The sequence below is a fragment of the Aulonocara stuartgranti genome (assembly GCF_965226115.1).
Source record: "Aulonocara stuartgranti genome assembly, chromosome: 4".
Classification (NCBI taxonomy): Eukaryota; Metazoa; Chordata; class Actinopteri; order Cichliformes; family Cichlidae; genus Aulonocara; species Aulonocara stuartgranti.
This window is the reverse complement of record NC_138942.1, coordinates 27,809,229-27,821,276: the sequence shown is the minus strand read 5'-3', so window position 1 is coordinate 27,821,276 and position 12,048 is coordinate 27,809,229.

Genomic DNA, 12,048 nt, shown 5'->3' with positions numbered 1-12,048 from the left:
GCTAATATACTCCTAGTGCTGGGCCTGAGCCCAGATAAACGGGAGGGGGAGGGGGCATCCTATGTGCCAAATCAAACATGTGGGTCCATCCATATTGGCAACCACATAAATGTACTACTACTATTATTGTACAAAGAAGCTCCTGGTTAATTTCAGATGTCTAAAGTCAACTTTTACAGGGTCAGACAAGGCCAAGTGTTGTTGACTTTGTCTTAGGATGTAATGCTGAAACTGTAGTACTTGTATCCACTTGTAAACAAGTTTACCTGTAATGGGAAGTTATCTGGTGCACTAATTAGCAATATGTTGGCATATTTTACTAGCAACAGCTTATTTATTCATTGTTAGCTGCTGCATTTCATTAAAAAAATTCCAGCAGTGGCTGTCCAGCGTCTCTGCTGAAAGCCCCGCTGATTTTTTTTTTTTGTACTATTCAGATTACCTCAAAGCACCACTGGATGGCTCTAGTTGACAAATAGCCATAGAGAACAGCTTGTTGCCCAACTGGCAACGCCACAGCCTACAATCCATGCTGCATGACTGCTCTAATACAAAATGTATCCAATAAGACATGCTTTCTAAGTAATGAACACACATATTTTAAAATAGCAGGATAATGGTAGCTCAATTCTTTATATATAGCCTGTTGACTTTTGATCCAGCCTTTGGGAGCGTGTACAGGTATTCCTCTGTTTTTGTTTTGCTAAAGAGTGGGAATGTCATGGTTGTTTCTAGTCGTTCATAAGCAGGTGAAGTCTCCTTCTGGTATCATTACCATGCTGTCACTCACGTACACCCTCTCCTTGGTACTCTGAAATTCACCCAGTCCCTTTCCGTCTCCTTCCTGCATTCTTAGTCATCGTCACAAATCAAACTTAAGTGACCAATCACAGTGAAACTCTGCCACTGCTTCCTGTTTGCTTTGGCAAACCTAGTGAGTTACTGTGTAATAAGTCCACCGTGCTACTTGAACACCTGCGACGAGATGAAATGTCTGTCAAACATCCGGTCCTTCCCATCCAAAACCAGTCTGGTCACAACACCGCCTTACATCTGGCTTTACCATATTTGCTTGACCAGAGTTCCTGTTTTTAAAGATGGGTTTCTGCCCATAGGAATGCACATGTTTACTCATTCCCTTCCCCTGGCTTCTCTTAAAATAACTTAAATCTCAATCATATTAACTCCTGTTATCTCAGTTTTTCATGGTTTTGTTTTGTTTATGTATTTTGTAAAGCATCATGTCACTGGTTTACATCACTGTTTACCTTATTCCCCGGCCGCCCACAGTGATCTGTATCTCCAGTCCCACACACCCTTCAGTTGAGTCCTATAAGAGCACTTGTGTTTTTACTTCAAAGGAAGATGAAGATAGGACAAAAAAGACAGGACCGGGGGTCTCAAGTTGAGCAACCCTGGGCTGGATTAAGACACCTGGGAGGAAGTGCAGTCCATGACTTGAGGGGGGTTCAGTGGAGAAGTTAGTCACCCACCGAAGGCTCGTTCAGGGCTGACTAATGCTTAAGTGGCAGGAGGTGTGGTAGGGGCTCTGGCAAAGCAAGGCTCAAACAGAGGCTGACTATTTTTGGCCAGCTGCTCTTCCTCCATGCTAATTCCTCTTTTCACCCGTTCTCTCTTTCCTTATTCCCCAGATGTGTTTCCTTCCTGAAAGTCAAAAGGCTTTACTTCTCTTCTTTTCCAACCCTCCATTGACGCACTTGCTTCCCTCTGGGGGGAACTGGGAGGGTGGAGGTGGGAGGACCAGCAGCTAAGATTGAGTAATTATTTCTTTTTTTGAAGTTTGTGGTTTTGTTGTTTGGAAAAAAAAATGAGGATAGTTCCTCTTTTAAAAAAAAGAAAAAGAAAAAAAGTCTTAAAGTGCAATGATTAAACAATTTACGACGTTGCTAAGACAGTTATCTCAATTTCTTATGAATTGCAGATCGAAACAACAGTTGTTTCATATTTCCGCTGTCAGTTATTGCTTATTGTTTGATGGTTTGATCTTTTGCCTGTTTCGTTCAGAATGATGTATACGTGTGTGTGTGTGTGTGTGTGTGGGGAGAGAGTTTGCACGAGAAGGTTATTTTCCAAATTCAACTGACAACATGTCCAACTTAATTTAGCACTGCAAATCAAGCGCCAGTGCTCAAAACACAGAGTGGACAATGTGTGTGGAAAAGTTTATCTTGATATTAAATCGTTAAAATGCAAATGTGAGAAAAAAATATATTAATATTCAGGTTAACAAAATACGCATTTCTAGAGCCCCTAAACCTACTCTGTACAGCAGTTCTTTACAATAGCACATTTATCACCAAATCAGCAGCAGAACATAATTACATTGTGTATAGGAAATTTATTGTTGCATAGCAGCAGAAACAGATGCATGTCTGAGACATTTGTGGGTGTGACCCCCAACAAATCAACACCAGGACCCTGCTAGTAGTAAACAACCCGCTGAGGAGTCTAATCAGCCAATCGACAATCAACAATTAAAAAAACAGGAACAAAAATATACATCATAATGAAATATATGGCACATCTCTGTCATAACAAAAAATATGGTCAAATAGTTTATCACCTGCAAATAATAAGTTGTTACAGTTAAGTCTTAGAACAGAAATCGCTATACTAGTAAAAATATATTTTTGTCATGTGAAGAAATACTGTTTTGTCTCATAATACAACTATTCCTCAGAGATTTTGCTCCATATTAACACGTGGCATAACATAGCCGGTGCTGAGTTTTGGCTGCATATCCATGATGTGAATCTCCTGTTTCATCAAATCTCAAAGTCGCTCTACTGGATCGAGTTTAATTATCAATTATCTCAAACCAGTTTGAGATAATTGAGATTCATCAGACCAGACAACATTTTTGCAACCTTCCATTGTTCAATTTTACTGCAACTGTGCAAATCATAGTCTCAGTTTCCTTTTTCTTAGCTGACAAGAGTGGCATCAGATGTGGTCTTCTGCTGCTGTAGCCCATGTGTTTCAAGGCTTGATGTATTGTGGTTTTAGAGATGCTTCTGCATGGACTGGTTTTAATGAGGGTTGTTTAAGTTACTGTTGCCTTCCTATCTGGCCACTCTCCTCTGATCTCTGGCACCAATAACGCATTTTCACCCAGAGACCAGTTGCTCAGAGGATATTTTCTCTTTTTCAGACCATTCTCTATAAACCCTGGAGATGGTTGTGTGGGAAAATCCCAGCAGATCAGCAGTTATTTTGAAATACTCAGATCAAACCACCTAGAGAACAACAGCCGCGCCATATTCAAAGTCACTTAAATGACATTTCTTTCCCATTCAGATGCTCACTTTGAACTTCAGCAGATTGTTTAGAGGATGCCACGTTGCGTTGCTGGAAAGTGATTGGATGATTACACATTTATGCTAATGAATAGTTGAACAAAGTGGCCCCTCAGCGTATATGCACATCCATAAGGAGTACAAATACCTTTCTATCAACCTTCTGTACCCCCCCCCCCCAAACCCCCCCCCCCCCCCCCAAAAAAAAACAACAACAACAACAACAACCCCAGCAACAGTTCTTTAATTAATCCCCCAGAGTAGTCCTTACAGGCTTAGTGCCGATGACTCATTGACGGTAAACCCCATGTCCAGCTGAAATAATGGACATCTTTCTGATGGTTTTGTTATGTTCAGAAATGCTAAGGAATATCCAAGCCAAAACAATTTTTGACAGTTTTTTGACAGCTGAGATTGAAAAACTCATCATGTAAAATAAACAAAAGGGTGTACTATACTGAGATTGTAATTCAAATATTTGTGGAAAAGCTGCATTTCATTTAATTCACTTACATTCAATTTTACTTGTGTCAAGGTGCTTAAAATGTAAGGAGAAATCCTTATATATTAGGAGAAAACATTAGGGAGAAAACCCCCAAAATCAGATGAATAAGCGCTTGGCAACAATGGGAAGGAAAAACTCCCTTTTAACAGGAAGAAACCTCCGACAGAACCAGGCTCAGGAAGGGGTCAGCCATCTGCTGTGACTAGTCTGGGGTAACTGAAGGGAGGCAGGACAAAAGACACACTGTTGAAGAAAGCCAGAGAGTATTGATAACTAATGATTAATTGCAGAGTGGTGTATAAACACAGAGAGTGAAAAAGGTGAGTGAAGAAGAAAAACTCTGTGCAACATGGGAAACCCCCCAGCAGCCTCGGTCTATTGCATTGCAACCAAGTGAGGGTTCATGGTCACGCCCCAACTACAAGCTTTATCCAAAAGATAAGTTTTAAGCCTAAACTTAAAAGCAGAGAGGATGTCTGTCTCCCAAATTCAAACTGGAAGCTGGTTGTACAGAATTGTGGCCTGAAAGCAGAAGGCTTTATCTCCCATTCTAGTTTTCCTCTTTATTGATGTGATATGCCGCATCTAAGATAATATAGGGTCTGATTATTCAAGACCTTGTACATAAGGAAAAAAATGTAAAATTACAACTGGAAGTGTCACGTGTGTTGTAAATCATAAAGTGAAGGCGATTATAAGGGCCTAACATTTGGGATACACTTCCATGTCATACATTAGCCATTAAGTTACTGATAAATTGTGAACACCCATGCCTACATGAGAACACGTTGTATGTTGTGTGGCGAGACAAAGAAAACTGCTGCACCTTTAAATCGGAGAATGCCAGCAATTTGCGGCTGTGCCCAGGCATTTAGAGCAGGAATGTGTTGGAATGTGTTGGCAGCACTTGATTTCCCCTGCAGCTTTTCCAGGTGCTACATGGAGAGGAAAACAACAAAACCGCGGAACACAGATGGACAGGCCTCGGATATAACAGAGGGTGTGCAGAGTTTGATTAGAAAAGCCCCTCTCTAGACATGAGGTCACCCATATAGGTACGTGCTGCCAGGACATGTAAAACTGGAGGAGAGAGAGAGAGAAGGAAAAAAATAGAGATTTATATCCCTCCCTGCTTTATCAGCTGTCTCCTCCCTCGGTCTTTAACCACAGATTTATGTCTTTGGTAAAGGCAGCCACTCAATAATAGACTCGCCTCAGGAGCACGGTAGGGAGTGTAAATTTCAAAACACTTGCATGGGAATAAACTCTGGCTGTTGAACCATTAAAACGTGTCTGCTTTGATAAGCCACTCTTGAAATAACACATTTCTCCAAAATACACAGCTTGTCAGCTCAGCTCTCAGGTGATTGAGTGATTGTTATGCTGGTGCCGCTTAAAAGCAGCTAATTTTCACTCATGTTATGCAACAGCCTCTAAAATGACCTCCACACTTGAATGTTAACGTGACTCATTACAACTGCAGGGACTGCAACCCCACTCTGTTCTTTTCAAGTTTGCCCCACTGTAAATGTCAAGCTCCGAGGAGGAGGCATCAGCCGTGGTGTGGTAGCAGAGACCCTTCACAGTCCTGCACTGTATCTGTAAAACAGGTGTGCTCTGCTTGCTTTTGCTCTGCCTGTGCTATTAATTTTTGATTTGCTCCCTTCTTGTGTTTCTAAAAAGTCCCTCTCTCAGTCTCGCTTTCTGTTTCCAAGCCTCACCCTCTCCCTCACACACACATACACACGCACACACGAACAGGCAGCACATGGCCAGCGTGAGTGAGTCATAGTGGACTGGCAACAAGTGCCTCCTCACAGGGAGAGTCCCTCCATGTGTCCCTGTGATTAGGGCCAATCCCCTGGAGGGGATCAGGTGCGCAGCTCCTCCTGGGCAACGTGAGACCTGGTTCCATTGTTTGCAAGTTCACAATGCACTTGAAGGATGAGACAGCAACTTGCACTCCATTGAAACCAGCAGAAACGGATAGTGGGTTAGTGGGTTCTTAAAATCTGTGTCTAGCACTAGTATTAGCACACACTAAAACATACTGGGTGCAGTTGTGGACCTCCAGCTCTGTGAGCTCGCAGACATAGACAGATGTTGATATTCTCACTATTACGATGAAAATGTTCTGTGGCTTTAGCAGGTGTGATCTTTACCCTAGTGGCAACCTGAAAAATGAAGCCATTGCAAAGGTGCCAAATATCCTTCCCTCCTCTTCCTCCTTCTCCTTTAAAGTCCCCATAAACCACCACATTAAAATACCCAACTTCAACTTTGTAACTTGTATGTTTTAAAAACCAAAAGTTGATTTAGCCTCTGTAGATAATTTCCCCTACAATAAAAATATAAGGGGATTTTTTAAGCACTTGTTTGGTTTTTACTAAAGGATGACAGCCTGAGTGATAAACACCAGCAGCTGTAGCTAGCTGCTGTCTATTAAGCCTTACCTTGCTACATTATTTGTATCACACTATTTGTTGCATTTTGTGTTTTTTAATGAAATGATTTAATAAATAATAGATAATATGGGCTGGTGTATAGTAAATAAGATGTGGTTGTCTAGATTTGGTTTGAAAATGTAGTTTTTGCTTACATAGCACTAATTTGCAGTCGTCTGAGTCTCTGAAGACACATAAATATATTTATGAATACAGCTCGCTAACCAAGGCTTCAGCTCTTCTGCATATGATCTGTTCTTGCACCAGAAAACCAACATTGCATTGGCCAAAATGCTAACACTGTTGTGAATCAACATGCAGTGGGTTTGCTATCTATAAATTGTAGCATTAGCATGCTAATATTTGCTAGTTAGAACCAGAGGCGGAGCCAGACATTTGAAACACCGGGGCTTAGCCCTAAAGGGTAGTATGCATATGGGATTTTTTTTTTTTTTGGGGGGGGGGTAGAAATGACTGAAAGATTAATAGGCTCTGTTTTGAGTTTTGTTCAAAAAAGAATGACTTCATATAGGAAAAAAATATATCACATATGCAGGACACCTTAAGCTAGGTTTTTAATTAAGCAGCAAGGCAGAACAAAATCAGGGCTGTATCAAGACACAGGGACTAAACCCCAATTCAAGCAGACCAAGAACTGATCCGGAATTAAAACAGGACTACAACAGTTCAAAATCAGGACTACTGAGGACTTAACCAAGACAGAACCAGAATCAGAACTAGATGATAGTAGCACTAAAAAATCATCATAGACCTGCACTACACTAATTTTTTAATTCTACCAAAGAACACTATTTAGATTGAGAAAAGTTTATATAATTATTTAGCCTTGTTTTGCAAACAAGCCTGCATAACTTAATAAATATTGTATTGAAATTCCACTTGTTTTGCATAGAAATATACTGAACAACATACAAAGCATAATATATAAAATACTACCAGAGGTTTTCTTTGAAAGAAGCTCCTTATGTCCATTCTTGTATATCAGTGCATTACTGAAACCGATTTATTTAGCCGTGGAGGGTAGCAACTGAAAATATGAAATAAACATACATGTAAGCTAAGACTCTCTAAAGAAACAGCATTGTTGTTGTTCGGCTTTTCATTTCACCATTTGTTGATTCACTGGAAGAGCAAGTAAGGTAATATGGGTCAAGTGATCAGTTTGATATCAATCTTTCGCGATGCATCATCATATTTACATTATTTGTACAGTACGAATGATTTGCTTTGGTACCTGGTCGAACTTCAGTTCTCCTCTGTCTGCCTGGCTGCGCACTCGCAGGCAGCAGCTGCCCCGCCCCGCTTAGTGCCTGAGCTCGGATCATACCAATATAAGGGGGGATTTACGCACAGTGGTAAATTCCCACAGTGTGCACTATGTGCTTCGAATATTGTGTGTAGTTTTTGTTTTATACAGTTGTCAGCCAGGCGTCTAACTATGAAAAAATTACACTCCAAAAGACCCTGGGCTTCTGAAAAACAACCCGGGCTTAAGCCCAGTAAGCCACCCCCCCCCCGCTCCGCCACTGGTTAGAACCTTAGGCTACGTTCACACTGCAGGCAAAAGCGCATCAAATCGGATTTTTTTGACCCTATGCGACCCATATCCGATCATGGTATGACAGTGTGAACGGCACAAATCCGATATTTTCAAATCCGATCTGGGTCACTTTCGTATGTGGTCCTGAATCCGATACATATCCGATGTTTCAGAAAGCGACTGCTGTGTGAACGGTCAAGTCGCATTAAATCCGTCTTTTACGTCACTGACACAAGACAGACGCCAATTATCAGCACCGGAGAAGCGCCCGATAAGACATCGCGAACGCTTCCTGGCCACCCGGTCAAACTGCTGGGAAGACAACGTTGGAGAAACGTGAACATTTTATTTGTACTGCATAATCTGCAGATTCTGACAGAAATCTGCAACTATCCTTTGAAGCACCGCTCCTCTCTAAAACAGCAATAAGGATAATTATTAGGTTATCTACATTATTATGTAAATAACAAAATAACTTAAAGCAAAAATTGGGAAACGTGAAGTCCGAAGTCTTTATATTAAGGGCCATCAGTCAAACAATATTGTTTGCTCTGTGTCTAAACAGAGCGCGTTGTGTGACATCTTCTTTTGCACATGCGGGCCGCTTTGAGCGTTCACACTAGAGCTCGTTTGCTGTCGCATTTTATTTGTAGTGTGAACGAGCAGACAAAAAATTCGGATTTGATCAAAAAATCGGAATTGAGCATTAAGACCTGCAGTGTGAACGTAGCCTAAGACAGTATAAAAGCGGGATCTGACTGTAAAACTTATGACTTGTCAGTCAGAAGTCCTGCAAGTGTTTTGATACTTTAGAATAGCCAAAATGTATAAAATGGAAGGTTAGAAAGGCAATAAAAAAAAAAAAAAAAAAAAAAAAATCTATCTGTCTAGGCAGAAGTGTTAAAGCTAGGATGGTGCCAAAGTCATTAGGGTTCATCCTCTGGGGAACACAAATGGCAATACACCATTTCCTGGGAATTTCATTCATTCATAGTACTAGCATGAATAAAAATAAATGACCGTATAGTCTGAGTTTGGTTTTGAGCTGTGTTGGAAATATACACTTGTAGCTGTGATGAGTCCCTGTTGTTGTATTTGTCAAAGTCCGTGTTGCGTTACTGTTTCAATTACAGACGACAGCTGCTTTGCTCACTTTTAAACATCAGCTGTTCTTATACACAAATTTTTAGGCCAGCAAATTTGCACGTCTATTTCACTGCTTACAAGGACCAACATCACATTGCTGTCATCAGATGTGTTCTATATAAAAACAGCTATTATTCCATCTTGGAGTGTGGCTAAAAGGAGTTTGAATACGGTGTTATTTTGCGGTCGTAAGTGCAATAATAACCGTCCTGGACTAATAACAGGTTAGAGGAACACTTCTTAAGCCTGCTCCTCCCATCACATGATCACAAACCTGCCAACACACCTCGTGTACCCACGATGAACTGTAACAATAGCAGAACGTGCAGTACTCTTCACCTCTTTGACACCAGCCAAGCCTTTCCTACACCCTGTTTGCTTTTTACAAACACCCTTTTCACACACCCTTTAGCAAAATAGTGTGTCCTACAGGGATGCTGCGTGTGGACTCGGTGGAGCGGTCATGCAGGTGGAGGCTGTCTGGACTGACATTGGAAGGGTGTGTGGTTAACAAGACTGCGCCTGCTGCAAGTCCTGTTATGCCAGTAAAGCTGACAATCAGTGTCAATAATCCAGAGAATTAGAGAAGTTATTACCAAGGTTTATTTGTGTTTGGATCGAGTGCTTTGCAAGATCAGGATTTAAGGTCTGGCTTACATTTTTAAATTTCCTTAAATAAAATGAAAACACAAAAACGCTCACACACCCTCACACGCACCAAAAGTTGTTTCTCCTCTCCATCATTTCCTGAAAAAAATAAAATGCAATTTTAGTGACAGCACAATTGACTGAATTTAATGCTCAAATCAAGTGGTGATCCTTCAATTTGCAGACTGCTTAGTTGCAGATCAAGTTGTGCACTCCACTTGCAGTACAGACAGCAGGAACAACAAATGTTTTAAATTGCATGTTAGCACCGTTTTAGTATTGACCACAATAAATAAGAACCTATCAACTTTATTAGCACTGATCTCAAAAACCACGATTCTTGACCGTTTGCTGGGTGTGAGACCAGATCCTAATGGGTTGTGAATGCACGCCAAAAATGTCAACCACACCTTCGACCTTGCACAACTTCCCTATTCTTCTGCTGCACACACTCCCAGCAAACACGCCCAAACGATCCTCACCCTTCTGTCCCTCACTCTGTGTTCTGCAGCCAGCCTAACTTAATTGATGCCCTGCCAGCCTAAATTACACAGCCGGCCTTCGAGGGCGAAGAGATAGAGGTTGTCAACAAGTGCGGCTTGAGTGAAGCCCTGGCTCCTCACCCACAGTGACAATTTACTTGACTCAGCATCACGCAGGCAATGTTTACTGGACCTGTCCACCACAATCAACACTGCTGCGTACGGGCTGACTGTAACTCCACTGTAAACCTCATCACTGCTGAGAGAAACGGAGAACTGGGGGAGGGGGGGAGCAGAGAAGAAGGGAAGCTTATCCCCCAAGCTTTGTCCTTCCTCCTCCACATCAGAGCGGATTCAGTCATACAAGCAAGGCAACAAATTAGGCTGCACACATGCACAGACATGCACGCCACAAGCATCCACATAAATTACCCAGATGAAAATGTTAAATTGAAAACAGCGTAATTTTCAGCACTTGGTGCCGGCACCTGATGTACAGCAAATCAAATTAAAATTCAATATTCGATTACAGACGAAGGAAAAAGTGCTTTCTTGGTAACACTGTCATGTACTACCTGTTTGTTTAGTACTGAAGTCTCAGTGGTTGGTCATAAAATCTGTCTTTGCAAAGATTTAATTGCAAAGGTGTAAGAGGTGTTAAAGAGGTGAAAATTCAGCTGGATCTTCGCCCATATGTTTGGAAACATATGGGCAAGATATTAGAAGTTACAGCATTACAGCTGAGTTACAAACACAATTAAAGCTGCAAGCAGCGTTGAGAGGGCCCTCGCACCCTGGCGTGTCGAGCCACGCCCAACACCTACACCCAGCAAATCTGATCTGATGTCACACTGATGCTTAAGCACATGTAGCTAACTGTGTCTTTCCTTTTACACGAATAGATTATCTTTGATTTCTCTGAAATCAAGTAACATTGGAGTGACTTTGACTCATATTTGGGTATAAAATGAGGGATATAATATTAAATAGAGAGATATGTAAGTGTCATTTTTATTGTAGTACTTTTACTGAGATATAATATCTGTATAAATATTTATATGTAATCCACATACCTTTGAGATGTGGTCTCCACTGAAGCCTCTTCTGAAGCTTGTCCTGAAACCTAAAAGTTATTTATTGTGTTAGATGTTTTTTTTTGTTTTTGTTTTTTTCCTAAGGAGTTTGCATTTTAATAACTCTAGTTGCAATTTAATGATGAGCCGATAAATATGATTTTGGACCTCTAATCAATCTGTAACTTTTATTAGGTGTTAGGATCTGTTGTGTGCTCAGTCAGTAGTACCCTTATCCTCTTTGCCGTATGAAAAACTGAGTTCCTCTAAACCAGCTATGGTAAGTTTATCCACATTGAGGGAAGTCCCCACCAAAGACTCCAAGGTCTTCCAATGTTTTGGTTTCAGACATGGGTAATGAAGATCAGCGATCACAGGCAGCTAAAGAAAGAACACATAAATAACACTTGAGCAGTCACAAAAATAATGAATTACTTTCAGCCCATATTGTAATATGGTATCATTTTAAAAAGAGACTGCTGACAACATTATCTACTGTATGCCACAAAAAATATCAGATATTTCATAACACTTTTTTCTACCCACTCTGTGCATCATCACGTTCACCTTGTTCTTCAGACAGGGAACTATATTGTTACGTGGCAGGCCCTTCTCAAGCTGGTTGAAATACTTGCTGCATTTGTTGACTTGTGCACTAAACTGCTCCATGTCCAGTTGTTGAAGTGTGCTCTAGCGATGGGTAAAATGAAAAGTACATTTTCATTTAGTTTATAGTATGGATATACTTGCTATACAGTGGAGGAAATAATAATTTAATTCCCTTTTGAATTTGTAAATTGGCTCACTTACAAAGAGATGAACAGTCTCTTGTTTTCATGGTAGTTTCATTTTAATGGAGAGAGACAGAATAT